This window comes from Talpa occidentalis, unplaced genomic scaffold (genome assembly GCF_014898055.3).
Source record: "Talpa occidentalis isolate TD23 unplaced genomic scaffold, MPIMG_talOcc4v2.1 talOcc4.3, whole genome shotgun sequence".
NCBI classification, from domain to species: domain Eukaryota; kingdom Metazoa; phylum Chordata; class Mammalia; order Eulipotyphla; family Talpidae; genus Talpa; species Talpa occidentalis.
The window spans coordinates 143,017,910-143,037,021 of NW_023603184.1; the positions used below are offsets into that span (position 1 = coordinate 143,017,910).

At 38.5% G+C, this 19,112-nt stretch overlaps 1 long non-coding RNA gene across 10 annotated transcripts in view; it reads left to right on the forward strand.

Annotated features, from left to right (window-relative positions):
• The first annotated feature begins 4,014 nt into the window (after window positions 1-4,014).
• The window catches only part of LOC119254866 (uncharacterized), a 64,134-nt gene continuing 49,036 nt past the window's right edge, over window positions 4,015-19,112 (forward strand). For 3 of the 10 annotated variants that reach the window (XR_008553664.1, XR_008553661.1, XR_008553667.1), the window contains exon 1: window positions 4,015-4,146. This is a non-coding gene — a long non-coding RNA (uncharacterized LOC119254866). Of the gene's footprint in view, window positions 4,147-14,024; window positions 14,135-15,096; window positions 15,279-16,726; window positions 16,855-19,112 lie in introns of all 10 variants that reach the window. The other 7 variants (XR_008553662.1, XR_008553663.1, XR_005127392.2 and 4 more) reach the window with 7 other exon arrangements.

Below are 19,112 nucleotides of genomic sequence, written 5' to 3' on the forward strand. Positions count from 1 at the left end.
TAAGTCAATATTGTCATCCAGAATAAGTATAAGACAGATAAAATTGTCATTTTATCAAAAAAACATGCAAAGGTGAATGTGCGCGCGCGCACATTCCTGACTCCTGGTGCCAAGGAATATTTGTGGTGCGTAGCAACTCAAAACACCTGCTGCTGCTCCAAAAAAACTCCAAACACACCTGCAGTGTGTTTCAGTAGATCTGCCTGTTCTGCTCCCCACTCAACCGCTGGTGAATCCTCTCACCCCGCCTCCCTGCACCTCTGGCCTGTACCCCAGTTCTTGCAGGAATAAATAAATAAATCTTAAAAAAATAAATTAAAAGGGAGGATAGATACTATATACATATATATATGTATTTATATCTATCTATCTATGTGAATGAATGAATGACCGGTGTTTTTCCTCCAGCTTCCAGTCCCCAAAAGTGTCTCCCTTTATCAATTTCCTAAGGAACAGACTTAAGTATGTCCTGACAGGACGTAAAGTATAGAAGACCTACTACATTCAGTGTCTCATGAAGATTGATGGCAAGACCAGATGATACCCACCTGATGGTTTTATGGCTATCAGTATTGACAAGATCAGAGAGAATTTTTATCTGATCTATGACACCCAGAGCTTCTTTGCAATTCATCATATTGCACCTGGAAAAGTAAAGTACGAGTTGGACAGTGTGAGAAAGATCTTTGTGAGTTCAGATATAATCCCTCATCTCATGAACTATGATGCCTGCACCACCAGATGCGCCCATGGCTTCATGGAGATGAACGACACTGTTCACATTCATATTGACTTGGGGATTTGTGAGATGACTGATTCTAGTTTGACGCAGATAACCTGAGCATGGTGAATGAAGTGGTGATGTAGGAAGTGGTTTTCTTGGTCTCAGGCTTGATACCTCTGCAATTTGTTTCCTGCTCTGCTCCTGGAACCAAACATTTGTGGTAAATATGATCATGGTGACTTCTACTGCTATTAAATTACCACATTTCCCCATCTCTAATAGTATGAAGCTCAGACTTTTCTGAGCATCAACTTCTCTTTCCCTCTTTGTAGCCTCCTTTAGAAATTCCTGTTTAGTGTAATGACTCCAAGGCATATTCAACCACTGCTAGTTACAAGAAAGTGGACATACTGAGGTCAAAATTCAATGAGAGGTATGAACAAAAGGACAATTGAAAGTTCTTATTTATACAATAATGCATCAATCAAATCAAGCATCCACTACTGTAATGATCTTTCACACTTTCTTACCTGGGTACTGGCTGTTCTCTATATATAACCCAAGAATGTTCTCTGGTTACTCTGCAAACACCTGCATACCCTTCCACATCCTTCAAGTGTAACTTTGGAACTCACCTTTTATTCCTTTCACTACAAATTATGCCTGTTTCTCTCACAGAGCCTTATCCCCTACCCTTTCTTGGTAACACATCATGTCAGTCAACTCTATTACCTAGTGAAGGAAATGGAGAACTGAAATATTTTCTTATTCATTTTTATTTATATCTTTACTTCTTACTCATTTCTATTTACAGAACAGGCATCAGTTTTTTTTTCCTCCAAAATATAAAAATAATGAATAGAGAAAGAAAAGAATTAAAGTAAAAGGGAGGGGCCTTCCGGATGGTACAAGGGGTTAAGTGGCATCACTATGAAGCTATCCGCAGCCACTGCAGCACAAGTTCGATCCCCAGCCAGGGAGGTGACCCATATGGCGGAGCAGACCTCTCCTGACTTGCCTGCTGTCTCCCCTCAGCAGTGTGTTTCAGTAGATCTGCCTGTTCTGCTTCCCACTCAACCGCTGGTGAATCCTCTCACCCCCCCCCTCCCTGCACCTCTGGCCTGTACCCCAGTTCTTGCAGGCATAAATAAATAAATCTTAAAAAAATAAATTAAAAGGGAGGATAGATACTATATACATATATATGTATTTATATCTCTCTATCTATGTGAATGAATGAATGAAACCTGTTGGAAAATGAATGGGTGAATCTGTAGAGATTAGAACTATTTATGCAGAATAATATTTTGTGAAGGAACTTTCTACCAAAGGTCTTAATGATACAAATGTTGACATTTCAAAATAAACAACTTTTATAATAATGGATTTTTGAAGACTCTGAAAAGTCAAATTGTGTACTTTCATCCACAGAAAATGACTAGGCATGTCTGTGGGTAGCAAGAGATTTCATGGGTTATGACATTCATCCTAGGCCCTCTGCATTCTAGTGTAATAAATCCAAGTGATACTCCTGAATCTTTAATCAGATAATTTAACTTGGCCCAGCCCTCTTTCCCCAAGGGATATCCAGCTTGGTGTAAAACACAAAGTTCTTACAACGTACATGACTTGCTTTTCATTACCATAATTCTAGTTCCCACCATTCTCTGACTATTCATGGCTCAACTATTGCTCTTCTCTTCATTGAACTTGTGTCTAAACTCAGGAACTTTTTACATCTTCCTAAAGCACTTTCTCCCTGGTTATCTTCCTGACAAATGTCCATACATCCGGTGTTGCCCCGATTGCCCCCTATCAGAGGGTGCCCTGATCACACTGGATATGAACTTCTCCCTAAGCCTCACCATTCTCTATTGGCTCTCTCTGCCTCCATAACCTGATAAATCACATGTGGGTCTAAATGTCCATTTTATGTCCCCAACTAGAACATAAGTCCCTGAGAATGAAGACTTTGCTTTTATTCACCAGTGGATTTCTGACCTTTAAAATAGCACTCATAGATGAGGCATTTAATATTGTTTATTGAATTAATTGATAAATACTATATATATATGAACTTTTTTTTATTGAGTTTGAGACTTCCTTACATATTCTAGGCATAAGATCTTTGCCAACGTGTGATTGGCAAATATATTTTCTTCCCAGCTACATGTGTCTTTTAAGTCTGTTAACAGGGGTTTTCACAGAGTAAATGTTTTAATTCTGATGAAGTCTCATTCACTGACAACATTTCTCTGTGGATTGTACCTTTGGATCACATCTCAGCACCTAACATCTTATCCTAGAACCAGAAAATTCTCTTTTCTGTAATCTTCTTAGAGTTGTATAGTTTATATTTTGCATTTATGTCCATAATACATTTTAAACTGAATGTGTATGAAATGTGTTTAGAATTTGTGTGTAAGGTATATGAGGCCCACTTTTTGTCTGCTTAATTGCTCTACCATCATATGTGGGGAAGGTCATTCATCCTCGGTGGATTGCTTTTACTCTAGGGGGAATGTTTATCAGGTATATCTTTCTGAATTTATCTTTGGAATCCCTTTTATGTTCTCTTGATCAATGCATCCTTCTGTCCACAAATACTACATAGTTTTGATGGATGTGGCTACAAGATATCTTCAGTTCAAAAAGAATGTTTTCTTGTATTTTCTTCTTATTTTCAGAATTATTTTAGCTGTCCTAGTTAATTTACTTTTCTGTATGAATTTTACAATAATGTCATTTATACTTTCAAAATGTCTCGCTGAGATTTGGTAGGAATTTCATTAATCATTATATCAATTTGGGCAGAAATGACTGTGTTCAGTCTTCCAATCCATGGGAATGAAATGTCTTTCATACACTCAGACTTATTTGATTTCTTCCAACAACACTCTGTTGTCTCCAGCATAGAAGTCTGTACTTGTTTTATTAGATTTGGATCACAGCATCTTGGTTATTGAGCTATTAAAAATATATTTTAAATTTGCATTTCCATATAGTTGTTGTTAGAATGTAGGAATGCAGCTGAGTTTTCTATTGTTTCTTGTGTACTCACTGAATACACTTGTTAGTCCTAGAAAAAATTTGTGGGTTTCTTGGGGTGTTCTACACAAGCTTTCAAGTTATCTGCACATATAGAGATACTTTTAGTTACTTATCTCTTATCTGCATAAGATATATCTCCCATCTTTATGTTTCCTTGATGGGTTAGGGTGGCACTTATTATGCTGGCTAGAACTTCTGTATACTGCTGCCTAGCAACAGTGAGAGAGGACATTCTTGCCCTGATCCTCACACAAGAACGAAATCATAAGAAGGCGGGATCATAGTGACTAAATTGCATGTTGTCCTGAGAAACAGCGAAAGGACATAAGGTAAACTCCAAGGAAATCTGAGTAAAGGATGGACTTAAGTGAGTAAGTATGAACATTGTTTCATTACTTGTATCAATATTTAATACCAATGTAATATTTAGTATTGTTATGATGTTGCGTTAAAGGGAAAGCTGGATGTGTGGTAGGTGGGGACTATCTTTGTGTTATGCAGACCTTAAACTATTCCTTAAAATATTTGTTAAAAAAATCTAACACACTCTCCCAAACACCTTAAATATATGAAACTAAAAAAAAAAAAATTGCCGATGTGCTGTGTGTGGGCAGCTGGGATATGTTGGCAGCCCCTGTGTTTACATGGTAATTAGAAATTTCATCTTTTATTGTTGCAATGTATATTCATGTTTTGCTATCAACATGATGACTTAGAATGTATTCTTTCAACCAACTCAGTTGCTTATAAAAAACTTTGCTGTCACCTTCAATTTTACTTTTTACTAATGAAATTCCCAAGCCAAGGATATCTAGAAAAGAGAGAAATATATTTTTTGAAAAGCAAATCTGTAAATGTTAACACACCAAGGTGTTGATTTTTTAGATGACAATCAATTTCCGAGGTAGTAATATTCCCCAGGTGATAAAATTTGGAAGTAAGATCTGCAGCACCTAAATTGTATTACTTATTAGGAAATATAATTATTATTAGAAAAATATGTTAACTCTTCATATCATCAGCGACATTAGATTAATACACTGAAAGCTATCTTAGTATCCATGCTGTGATACCACCATATTTCTCAAATGATTCTTAATCAAAACAAATTTGATTTTATACTTTAGGAAGTTACTCTGTTAGCAGTAATCTACAATGGATTTACTGCAACAAAGTTCATTTTGCTTTATGGTAAAATTTCTGAACTTTAATGATAAGTTCATGTTTCAGAAGTGATAGGAAAATCTGTAAAGATGGTAGCTATATTCTAGCCAGATGTTTGTTTTAGTCTTCTTTATACGATGAAGGCCAAGGTCAAGAAGAAAATTTCAATCTCAGTTTAAAACCAGTAAAAATAAATAGCAAATGGTTAAGATTCACCATCTGCAAGAAGAATTCTCCTTATGCACTGTTGTGTATATCTGTTGCTAAGGAAATGAGAACCAGACAAGTTCAACCTTCATCAGAGCACTTCATTGAAAGTAAAGTGAGGGCCTCCCCGGTGGCGCAGCAGTTGAGCGCTGGGTTGCGAAGCTTCCCGCAGCCTCTGCAACACCGGTTCGATCCCCAGCTGCTCCCCGGCCACCAGAGGAGGGTCCCACATGGCGCGCAGACCTCTCCTGCCGCCCACTGTGCCCCTCAGCAGTGTACCTTGGTCCTTCTGCCTGCTCTGCTCCCCGCTCTGGCTCTGGTGAATTCTCTCACCCTCCCGCGCTTCTGACTGTACCCAGTGCTTGTATAAATAAATAAATAAATAAAAATCTTTAAAAAAAAAAATTGTAAAGTGAGACACAAGGAGGATGAAACCTAATCAATGGCCACAGCACAGTTTATTGGTTTGAACTATATGGCATTGATGCTATTTGATAATTTTTGGCCAAGAAAATGGAAATTTTATGTGGATCATCTTAATATACTCAAACCTTGAGAGAGGGGGGACACAAAAGAGAAGGAACATTATTGCTGTCCTAATTTTCACAGGAAACAGTCTGTGTTAACTGACTATAACAGTTGCAGTATCCCTGAGTGGGAAAAGACTGTACATTAGAATACCATGTGACTTATTGAAACTGCTGTTCCAGAAAATTCTATCTCCTTTGTTACTTGGTGCTCAATGTTCAACTTTGATTCTATAATTTCATCTCCTCAGAGATCTTTGTCAATCAAAAATGGTTTGAGAAATACCACCTCTGGTTTTCAAGTTAGATGTAAATAGCTATGTTAGAATACTAATTTGAAGTTCTACATTATTAACTTGAGCTTGAGAATATGGTTACATGGGTCAATGCTTCTGAAGATAATCATATATGTATTGAGCAGACTTGTTTTCAAGAAATGGCACTAGGCATTAAGAATTTTAAAAAGGGGACTCCCCAGTGGCGCAGCGGTTGAGCGCTGGGTTGCGAAGCTGCCCACAGCCTCTGCAGTGCTGGTTCGATCCCCGGCTGCTCCCCAGCCACTGGAGGAGGGTCCCGCATGGCGCGCAGACCTCTCCTGCCGCCCGCTGCTCCCCTCAGCAGTGTACTTCGGTCCTTCTGCCTGCTCTGCTCCCTGCTCTGGCTCTGGTGAATTCTCTCACCCTCCCGCGCTTCTGACTGTACCCAGTGCTTGTGTAAATAAATAAATAAATAAATAAATCTTTAAAAAAAAAAAGAATTTTAAGAAGAAGATTCAGAAAACTCAGAAGGATCCTCATGCAGAGGAAAGACTAATCTACACACAATTAAGTTTAACACAAGTTCAAAGGTTATGGGAATTTGTAAGAGAAGGTGGTTCATGCGGAATATTGGAACTGGAGACAGTTTCCCAGAAGAAATGAAAGTTAAATTGAGCTTTAAACAGAGATTTAAAATATCAAGAATTGGTAATGAGCTAGCAAATTAGAAAATGTGCATAGCAATGTCATCACACAACAACAAAAAAAAGTACTTGATGAGTTTATAGAAGGGTATACTTTTGGTGGGAGAATGTCTTAAGATCTATATCTATGACAGGATAGAAAGATGGATTTTGGATAGAGGAAGAATTTTCTTGAATACCTCACTATTTCTGTAGATCTATGAATCTACCAGCTCTTCTGCCTCCCTGAAAACAAAATTAAACAAACAAACAAACAAACAAAAAACAAAAAAAAAAAGAAACATTTTTTCCATTGGTATTCTCTTTCAATATTAACAATGATTTCCAGTATAGAAAAGGAAAGTAGACAGGGGTGTGAGGGTGGTTATAACTTATAATTGAAAAATTCCTTCTGTGTCCTCCAGAGTCAATAAACAAAGTCCCCCAGGAGTACTCCTATTGCCAAAGTTATGTTCATTGATTGTGCTGAAGAAATGGAGAACATATCCCAGAAGAAACTTGGGGGTGACTACATAGGAGATTAAGGAGAACATTTCTAGGACTCGGATTTTTTGCTTAATGAGTTTAAGGAAGAATTCAGGAAGCCAAATTCAACTCTGAATTGGACACTGTCTGGTAGCAGGGGCTAGTGTGCAAGTCCGGTGTCAAAAATCTGTCTTTGACGTAAGAAGATTAAAAAGGGACTAGAACTGATGAGGGTATCCAAATATTACCTCAATTAATCATTAGTTAATTTATTAAAAAATTAAACTAAAAAACTTTTTTAAAGATTTCTTTATTTATGCATACAAGAACTGGGGTACAGTCCAGAGGTGGGGGTGGTGAGAGTATTCACCAGAGACAGAGTGGGGAGCAGAACAGGCAGACTGACTGAAATACACTGCTGAGGGGAGCAGCGGGCGAGACAGGAGAGGTCTGTTGCACCATGTGGGTCAGCTCCCTGGCCGGAGATCGAACTCATGCTGCAGAGACTGAGGATAGCTTCACAGTGCTGTGCTTAACCTCTTGCACCACCAGGGAGCCCCTAAACTAAAAAAAAAAAAAAAAAAAAAAAAAAAAAAACTTTTAAAACATGGACTAGGAAAGAGAAGCAGCAATCATTTATGAGGTCAGAAGAGGAGAAATGTTAGCCACTCAGAGGTGGGGTATAGAAGTGAGAGATTCTCCCTCTGGAACCACAGACATGCAGTCCCTGTGACCCAACCATGGAGAGTCACACGGCAGCATTGTAGGCATCTCTAGCTGCTGAAAGCCTCAGTCCTATACCCACAAAGAATTAACCAGTAGGCATCGGACTCTGGATGGTATGACACTGTCATTATTTTGCATGTCAAAAATGGTCAAACACAGAAACTTCCTAAGGTTCAGCCTGTCTACACAATTCAGTCTTAGTTATACGGCTGGGGATCTCTACTAGCTATTTTTTTGCTGCATAAGAAATTACAACATAGTGACTTAACGTAGCACCCCCTTGTTACTCCACATTTCTGAATGTCAGTATCCAGCCACAGTCAAGCTAAGTTCATTGCTCAGGGACTCCAAGGCTGAAGTCAAGACAGCAAGGGGACTGGAGTTCTTCATCAGAAGCATGGATTCCCCTCCATTTCCCATGATGTGGACAAAATCATTATGCCAGCATTTTTTAACATTTTGTTTTCTTTATCAGATATTAACTTAAAGGAGTATTTTAGGTAGATATGTGGATTAAAAGGACTTTACCTGATGAATAGATGACTTGGTGTTTAGTTAACACAGACCAGGTAAATAGCATTCATTAAAGAAAAATGTCTTAACATGCATTGTATAGGAGTAAATTATTTGTTATTTAATGTATTGTTTATTTAATATATTGAGAAGGCTAATTAGTAATTCATAAACTATCTGGATACCTTTTGATAAAAGAGCTGCTATAATAATGTCCTCCTATTGTCTGATACCTAAGGCACAATGGTTTAACTTCTCTCTACATAAAAACTGAAGTTTATCATATTTCACATATAACTAGCAAACTGCATTGAAGGTTACCTGCCACATGTCATGTGCCTTACTAATCCTTTATAGAGTCAATATGATTTTGTATAAATTTATGTGCCACAAACACAGCTAACCTGAGGTATTTGAGATTAAGAGAATCTATTAGAAAAGGATATCTTAGTGGTTGTTTAAACATCTGGAAGAAAAATACCAATAATTATGGTGTTTCAAGTTAATTTCCTTTTGCAAAATACTTTTTGCCATTATAGATGAGAGGTGTAAATAGAAACTGATTGCTCAGTAAGAGTAGCTATATCTCTACTATAGAAGTAATTTAGTTTTGATTTCTTTTTAGAGGCATAGTCAGAAAGATATTCAAATGTGAAACAAATCTAATTGTATAAATAAAAAGATAGGAAAATATTATGGAAAAAATAAGGATCATTAGCTTTTATGTGGAAGCATAAAATTTCCTCTTGTTCCAGAAAGTTAGAAAAAAAATTTACTATTCCCTTTAATTTTGTTTTATTTCCCTCCCTCCCTATCTCTCTCCCTTCATCCTTCCTTGTCTTTATCTTTCCCTCCCACAAATATTTATTGAGCCTGTGCTATGTGCCAGGGTGCTGGGGAGTAGCAAGCCAAATGGCTGTGATCTCTGTCCTCCTGAAGTTTACATTCTATTAGGAACATCAAACAATTAAAACCAATAAACATACAACATTGAAAATAAATGCTATGAACTTAAACAAGTGCATAGTCTGGATGGGGGTTTGCTGTTTTAGAGGCTGAGAGTGACCTGTTGGAACATTCTGGAGATGTTTTTGGAACATTCTGGAGATGGTTTGTTTGGTTCTTTGTTTTGCTTTGCTTTTTTGATGTACTGAACACAGAAGGTCACTTTGCGGGGGAGACCCAGGGAGGGTGACCTTTCTCCCCAGCTTGCAGGCTCATCTTTGGCCTTCTGGTTAAGGTAAGGAGCCTTAAATTCATAGATGCAAGAACAGCGCAGAACCAACAGTCATAATAAGCTGGTTCCTAGTTCCTCCTTCACTAGCTGTGATGGGATAGAGGGATTCATCCCAAGTCCTCTTCATGGCGTCAGGGCATCCCAGAGGGAGCAGTGATGGTATTAAAACATGAGCTTTGTCATAGCCCACGCGTACCTGGTCACTGGAGCTTAGGGAGGGGAGCAGTGGGATCTCCTTGAAGTCTTGCAGGGGGCCAGGAGGGGACGGGACTGGGGGAGGAGCAGCAGAAGCATCTCAAAGCTGCTTATTCATGAGAGCACTCAGCGCACTAGAAACAACAATCTTTGCAATCTCTGAAGATTATCAGGGTGCTGGATTCGCAAAACACAAAGCCTCAAAGTGATGCATATGTGAGACCATGTAAATGGCATTTGTATACTGTGAGGTGACCAGCTTCAGTCATTTTTGAAAACTTATCAGCATGGAAAGAACATAGAGGTTTAGCTGTAAGAGAGGTGGCATCAGGGCCTCCCTATGGTGCCAGGGGTTAAATCTCTGCGCTGTCAAGCTATCAGCGGCCACTGCAGCAGGAGTTCGATTCCCGGCCAGGGAGCTGACCCTCACAGTGCAGCAGACCTCTCCTGACTCAACCGCTGCTCCCCTCAGCAGTTATGTTTCAGTAGATCCACCTGTTCTGCTCCCCACTCTGTCTCTGGTGAATCCTCTCACCACCTTCCCCATCTCTGGCCTACACTCCAGATCTTGTATGCATAAATAAAATAAACCTAAAAATAAGAAAGGTGGTGCAGTTAGTACAATGTATACATGCCGAGATCTAGGTCAAGTCACATAAACCTTTCATTTTGATCTTATATTATTCAGAATGTAGATGTTTATGACTATGTGGCTTTTATCAGATGCGGCCTTGGCGATTGAATGATTACTCTTTTGGTTTTTATCATCGCTCACTTGGTTGCTCTTTCTCTACCTGTTGTGTCACATTTATTACATCATTATTTTTATTTTTTTGCCATTTTGGATTAGCTGTATTTCTTATAAAAAGTATCTGGAGGCTTTACTCTATGATTAAATGAGTGTATTATACTTTTAATAGCTTAAGCCAAACAGTGATAATATTTTGAAAAGCATTAATAAGTATAGTCATGTGCTATTCATTGACTTCAATTTTTATTTTATTTTCTAGTCATTTACTTATTGTCCTTCCCCCTTTTTTTATTTCTACATCACTCAAATTCTAAAGTTTGCTTTATTACTATGTTTCTCAAATTTAATTTTTTGTTTTACCCATGTATAGTGAGTACAGTGTGACCTTTTCTATGAAATATATTATTTTCCAGTTACATTCCTGCTTTACTTCATACTAAGAAAAAAACAGGATATATTTAGATGCCATTTAGATCTATAACATTGAAAAAATGATTGAGAGATTTAGAACTTTAATCTTTAAGGATGAATGACGTATTTTATATATCTATATACACACACACATATATGCATTTTTTAAACTCTTTTTTTAAAATTTATTTATTTATACAAGAACTGGGGTATAGGTCAGAGGTGCTGGGGGTGAGAGAATTCACCAGAGACAGAGTGGGGAGCCGAACAGGCAGATGGACCGAAAGCACTGCTGAGGGGACCAGTGGGTGAGACAGGAGAGGTCTGCTGCACCATGTGGGTTGCTCCCTGGCCGGGAATTGAACCTGAACTGCAGAGGCTTGGGACAGCTTCACAGCACAGCGCTAAAACCGCTCCGCCACTGGGGAGGCCCCCATATATATGGTTTTTAACATGTTTTAAGATGTCAGAAGTGGTCATCTTTGATTTAATTATGAAGATGAATATGACAATATAAATTCCCATCAAATTTTTGCTTTGTTCTATAGCTTCTACGTATTGATTCCTTTTTAATGCACAAATATAGCATTTTTCTCAATTTATCATAACTTTTCATTGTTACAGAAATTATTAAATGAAATGTCCATTTTTATCCCCTTAAAATTTGGATTGTTTTTCACACAGCTCCTTAAGTCCATGCTTTATTTTCATATGCTGCTAAAATATGTATTTTTTAATTTATGTGACCTTAAAACAACATGACACATGCATTAAAGAGATGACAAATTAGATATAAGTTATTGTGCATATGTTCCTTTCCTCTTGACAGCTCAAAGGCATGAAGACAATTTTCTGGGGTTAAGGAAATGGGTCCATGAAAACTGGGGTTGCGTTCGTCATTGGTGGCCCAGTTGGCAGGGAGTGTGACAAGCTGCTGTGAACTCTGGCATCCTGTCATGTACCAGCTGCTTTGTCTACTCAGAAGGCCCACGGGCAAATTCTGTGCTGAAACAATTAAATGATAAAGAAATAGAATCACCTAAAAATAACATGAGATGCCAAAGGACCTTGAAGCTTCAGCCATTAATAAATATGGCGAGTCCCCTTGGGGAAGTGTCCATCAAAGGAGACATGGAAATTTATTTACCTTCAGTATTTCCAAAGAACAAAATCTAACACTGTTATTCTTCATGACAGCATTTAGATTTTATTTTGACAAAATGCTTAAGCTACTAAATCTATCATTCTTTAAAAATTCCAACTGGTATATAACAGTACAAGATTATTTCAAGGATATTCCTTAAAATAAAATTCCCCCCCCCAAAAAAAATCTACATGATCACAGTCACAATTTATCACCTCTATACTCTTGAAGGGTATTATGATGAGTGCCAAGAATCTCTGGGCTGAACTTTGGGACATCACACTTTTAATGGAATTCTTGCTCTAAGACAAATTTCAGCACTGTAGACAGTACAGTGAGTTTTTTTTTCTAGTGATTTCTTCTACTTAAGTCTTTGAAACTATTGGGCTCAGTATCATTTAGTGGAACGTTCAACTCTAGCCAATCCCTTCTTTGTCTCACTTGGAGTGAAAGAAATATTTCATAACTGTAGGTTAAGGGATCAAGAAGTCTAGGGGCTGTCACTGGAGCAGACATTTCCCACCAGCCACGGCCTCCAAAGACTCTGGGACATCTTCTCGGCTCTGTGGTTGAATGGGACAGTCCTGTTGGGTCACCTCCAATTTGTCCGCATTGTCAGCATTAGCAGAAGTGCTGCTGGAGTGTTAGTCGCAGGGTGGAGCAAGTCAGGCCAGTTCCTTGCTTGAGAGAGCCTGGACCAGAATGTGGTGAGTGTAGGGACACAGAGGAGGAAGCTGCCCACGAAGACAAGGACATGAGGCAGAGCTGAATGCTCCAGCTCCCAACTGAGGTATTTTTGAATTGAAATCTTGACGCCTCCACTCCCAGCTACGTCTCAGTAGGCTAGTTATATAGATGCTGGGGACTAAGGTTGTGTTTGTGCCTAGAATGAGGAGACTGTATCTTCTCTGAATCTCACTGTGAGGTTAAATCACATGGTCTTCATAGGATTATTTTTTTTTTATAAATGTAATATCTTCCTAAATATTTCTTATTTTTTTGGCTGTTTGCATTTTTCTATTTACTATCATTATTGTCATTTTGAATTCTGTGCCTTCAAACTTTACACAATCTCATTTTGTCTTTATTTCTTCCAGGAAATATTTTCTGATTTCTTTCCTTTACCATGTGGAACCTGTCCCCCACCCTCATTCTCCCCTAAAACCCATCCATGTTCACCTATGCTTGCCCTATCTTTGGAGACAGTGCTAACTCACTCAGAGTAAGTCTTGAATTTCATCTAAGCACCCCTCTCATATTTAGCCGGGTGCTTTTTATGTATTAAAAACTCAGTTTGTCCCACAAGGCGTGGCAGACCTCTCCTGTCGTGCCCGCTGCTCCCATCAGCAGTGTATTTCATCACTCTGCCTGTTCTGTTCCCCGCTCTGTCTCTGGCGAATCCTCTCACCCTCCCATGCATCTGGCCTGTACCCCAGTTCGTGTATAAATAAATAAATAAATAAATAAATAAATAAATCTTAAAAAAAAAACTCAGTTTGTATGGAAACTGTTAGAAAGCTTTTGTGTTTCCTTGCACTGTTGCAAAAACCATGATGTGTGATTTAAACTCTTTGTTACAAATTCATAACATTCTTGTGGAGCCATAGACTCATTATGTCTTAGATTTTGCGAAAAAATAATCTGGTAGATTAAGTCATCTCAGAATCCCTAAATATAATTTTTCCCTAGAAAACCAAAACCTTTCTTCTTCAAATTACACATTGTTTTATTATGAAATTGAAATAAGTTTTTGGTAAAATATACATACAGAGACATCACACAGCAATTTTTTTTAACATCCAATGAGCAAAAAAATAAAAAAAAAAAACATTTTATTGAGCCAATCTCTATAACTCAGACATGTATTTGGTGCTTAGAATGATGATAGAATGGTGCATAGAAACATGGGTCCTTGCATATTTCTTTGTTCATGACCCTGTGTTTTCAGGACTTCTGACAACCTTGATTTTGTGAAGAATAAAACTGCACTAAAGACTCCAGCATGAGCTACAAAAGCTCTCTGGACTGATTCTGATCCCTAATTTGGAGTAAAAATTGGTAAGAAAAGCCTTCTACCACACACATATACCCAGATTTTTTAGAATTAGGACAAATAAAAAATAATTTAATGGAGGAAAAAAAAGGATTTAAATAGATCACTCCTCAGGTACCTAAGGCAAAAAATAGCAATGCTCAGGCCTCTCCCGTGGCGCAGCGGTTGAATGCTGGGTTGCGAAGCTGCCTGCAGCCTCTGCGGCACCGGTTCGATCCCTGGATGCTCCCTGGCCACGGGAGGAGGGTCCCACATGGCGCGCAGACCTCTCCTGCCGCCCGCTGCTCCCCTCAGCAGTGTGCTTTGGTCCTTCTGCCTGCTCTGCTCCCTGCTCTGGCTCTGGTGAATTCTCTCACCCTCCCGCGCTTTTGACTGTACCCAGTGTGCATGTATAAACAAAACAAACAAGCAAACAAATAAATAAATAAATAAAACATGCCTCTATTAAAAAAAAAAATAGCAATGGTGGAGATAGCAGAAAGTGACTGCATGTTTGTTGATTGAGTCCACCCAATGGGACACTAGAGCAGGAACCAAGTTGCAGCTCAAAGGTTGCTGGCTGGTAAGAGTCTGGGACCACATTGGGCCCACTGGGGAAGAGATGGCATTTCCAAGACCTGGGACCTGCAAAAATTTTAAGTTATGTTTCAGAGATCATTGAAGCTACATCAGTGGACTCTACTATTGTGTTTGACAGCTAGATGACTTCCAAAGTCAGCTATGCTAATGACCGTCTCTGGCCCATGAGTTCCTGCTCTGCTTTCTTTTATAGTGGTTACTGCACTTTGTAATTAACAGGTTTTTGTTGCTGCTTTTCATAGTCTTCATCTCTCCACACTAGACTTTAAGTGCCGTGAAGTAGCTCTGTCCTTTCACTACTGCATTCACAGTGTGTAGCAAAGGGTCTCATACATAGTAGGATCAATGATGTTATTTCTAAATGTTAGATGTCCACTTTGTCTTGCAGGAAGTACCTGTGTTTATGTCCAGATATAATGAATATGCTATAAGAACATGTTTTTATTGAATCACATACACATCTTCTTGGGTGTTGAAAGTATCCAAACCACACAAATCAGTCTAGCAAATCATGACAAATCCAGGAACACCTTTCAACTCACAGGTCTAGCATACCGACATTTCAATCAGGTAAGGAATTTCAGTGACGGGGCACAGGTTATTAGAATATATCTTTTTTTAAAAAAAAGATTTATTTATTCATACAAAGCAGAACTGGGGTACAGGCCAGAGCTGGGGGATGAGAGGATTCACCAGAGAGAGAGTGGGGAGCAGAACAGGTGGATTGTATTAACTGAAATCCACTGCTGAGAGGAGCAGCAGGCAAGTCAGGAAAGGTCTGCTGCGCCATGTGGGTATCTCCCTGGCTGGCCAGGATCGAACCTGTGCTGCTGCAGAGGCTGTGGACAGCTTCACAGTGCTGTGCTCAACCGCCTTTGGAGGCCCCTATTAGGATTTTTTTTTAAGATTTATTTATTTGTTTATACAAGCTCTGGGTACAGTCAGAAGCACGGAAGGGTGAGAGAATTCACCAGAGACAGAGCGGGGAGCAGAGCAGGCAGAAGGACCAAAGCACACTGCTGAGGGGAGCAGCGGGCGGCAGGAGAGGCAGGAGAGGTCTGCGCGCCATGTGGGACCCTCCTCCGGTGGCTGGGGATGCAGCCGGGGATCGAACTGGCACTGCAGAGGCTGCGGGCAGCTTCACAACCCAGCGCTCAACCGCTGCGCCACCAGGGAGGCCCATATTAGGATATTTTTTAACATTGATTTGCAACAAAACACAGCTAATGAGGGTTTAATTTTTAAGCAGTTCGTCCTTCTGCCTCTAGATGTCTCACCTGGAATTTCCATTGCAGAAGATATTCTGATGCAATACTTCACTATAGGAAGGCTGAATGTCATCTTGGGAACTAAAAGAGTAGACCATGTGAATTTAACAGCAGTTGGGTCAAAACATTCCATCAGTATTTTATTAACTCTCTGGAAAAATGCAAATAACAGATGGTGGGATAATGGCAGATTTATGAAAAAAAATGACTTTGTATTAGTCATTCTGATGAAACACATCCCAAGGAGGCCCTGCCTTTTTGGCTATGATAAACAGTTTCCAGGTGTAGCCCTTGATGCTAAGAAACTGATATTTAAGACAATGGTCATCAGCTCCTTTTCACCATTTTTTTCCGCTTCAAAAATAATTCATAACATTTTGCCCAGTAGGTGAGGCATGGAATTCAACATATTAATATATATCTTCAGTATATGACTTATGGAAAAATGTTAATTTTCGCTTAGGAAAACTGATTCCACGAGTTAAGTTAGAAGTAGAAGGAACAGCTTTACTTTTTGAGAGGACGAGAAACATTTGGCAATGGCTAAAAACAGAAGTTTATTAAAATTTCTAAACATAAATAATAAGAAATAATTTTCTTGCAAGTATTACTCATAAACATGTTCTCCTAGTACAATGTTATATAGATTAATAAATACTATATATGAAAATACAATGATTCTATTTAGTATATAAGGGAAATGTAAAAAGGACAGATAACCTGACATGGTTTAGATGTATTGTTTTTCAGATGCTATTCAGACTACTTCAAAGCATGATGAAATATAATCACTTGGGTATGAAGAAAAGTTTGAGCTTCCACCACAAGATCTAGATTTCCCTAGAGTGAGAGAAAGGGATATTCTTTCCTGCCCTGAGGTAGGCTGGTTAAAGTAGATAACTGATATTTGTTAGAAAAGAGTGAATGAATGAAAGGTGAACACAATCTAATTATCTCCCTAGTTACTAAGAAAATGTCTTCTTTCTTTGTGTATTTTCGTTGTAGGAGATTTATTTTTTTAAAAGATTTATTTATATGCGTGCATTCATACAGAACTGGGGGGTTTGGTGGGGTGGGGATGGAACTCATGCTGCAGTGGCTGGGATAGTTTGAGAGTGTTGAGACTTAACTCCTGCACCACCAGGCAGGTGCATGTAGGAGGTTTAAATTCTGACCTTAAATTTGCTTTGTTTTATTTTGAGTCCTGCCAGTCTAAACAAAAGTTTAATGACCTTTGCCTATTAGTTTGATTTGGGTTCAAGTCAGACACCAATAAAGCTAGCAAAATGTATGGCTCTCAAAGCGTTGGACATAACTGACTTTGGCAGTACCAAAAACAAAATCCCAGAATGTCCCATGCTCCATCTGCTTCTGTTTCTTTTTGATATATTATTTTTTTCATTTGATTCTGGCCAGTTTGGATTGTTTATGCTACATCTACAAATATGTCACTTCCATATTTAAAATCATTTTAATGATTTATTACAGACTAATGATTTGTTAATTTGGTGGCCTGGAGTTAATTTGGTGGCCTGGTTCTCCTCCATCCTACCTATTCTTCATCTAAGATCTCTTCTCTATTGTGGTTCATTATGGTTTGTCTCAAATATTGCCTACTTGATGATGTACCGATTCCCTCAGGTAGATGTGAGCACATCTAACCCTAGTTACAGAAACTGAAGAAGTCTCTGTCTAGATTTTAGGGTTATTCAAGTCAGTAACTACAAGTTATGCCTAAGAAAATTGTTTGACCTTCAACAGAAGGTAGCTGAAATAAATTGTGTTCATCAGTTTATCAGCTAGAGGTATTGATGCAGCCAACATTATCCTTGGGAGGAGAATGTCTGCTCTGAGAAGGTACTGATGAAGTAACAGCAGTGGGAGGAGAAAAGGAGAGGAACTGAGAGAGGTCGGTTGTGTGGGGGGAGACAGAAATTAGGCAACTATAAAAGAAAAGGAGAAAAAAGAAGAGGAGAAATAGAACGAACAGTAGAAAGTAAGCCTTTCTCTTACCTCTGAATGTATTATTTTTGCAATCTTCTTAATTCCACCTCATCTTGAAACCCCCAGTTTATTTCAAAGAAGTCCACTGGGAATCAGTCAACCTTTAAAGTCTTGGGGGATCCAGCCAGGATCAGTCAGTGATCAGCCAGTGCTGCATGAACCCTGAGAAGTGAGGAGCAAAGCAAGTCCCTGGGTCCTCGTGAGGATAGATTTCACAGACTTCAAAGTCCTTTTAGCTGAGTGATACCTACTTTTCAGGACATATTGAGTGTTCTGTCCCTGCACCCCTGGAATTCCCTAGAGGATCATTTCTCAAAATCCAAAAGCTCATATTTCCCTTTAAAAATGCAAAGTATGTAAATTTTAAATCACTTGTGTATCTATAAATGATTCATTTATGTTGTATGCTCTCAATTTTCAAGTTCTAAAATATGATGATTAGGTTAGACTACTTGTTGAACATTTCTAAGTGCAAAGTTTATTCTATTCTAGAAATCGAACTGTGGGTACTAAACCGAATGCCCTTATCAAGATAGTAAAATTATTTTTGTCTGTTATTAATGGAATAATAATTATACACTTATTTATATATAGGATACAATTTAATTTAAAACACATCATAGCATTTAAAGTAGTTACCAGACTCTAAACTTGCAGGCGGACCTTCCCTTTCAGTTATATCAAAAATGCAATGTTCTGATTTCTTTAATAATTCAATACATACTTATGAAATCTAATATGAGCTAACCTCTTGCATTGTAGCAATAAAGGAAACATGTTTTTCCCACCATGTAAAGCAGAAACTTGACTGAAAGGCTAAAATAGAGCAAATCAATTTAAGTGTTTTGGAGATATTTTAATGCCACTGCTTTTGCAACTCTAATCCATGGGAATTTAATTTTAAAAAAAAGCAATAAAATCTGCTTCTTGAACTATCATAGTGATTCTAACAATTACAAATGTGTTTCCATCGGAACATTCCTGTTTTCATTTTCAAATACAGATTATTTTTGATTATTATATCTAAGTTTTTGAAAATATATGGGGAACAAAGGGCCTCCCTTGTGGCCCAAGGGTTAAAGTCTCAGCACTATCAAGCTATCATCAGCAGTTGCCGCCTGAGTTCGATCCC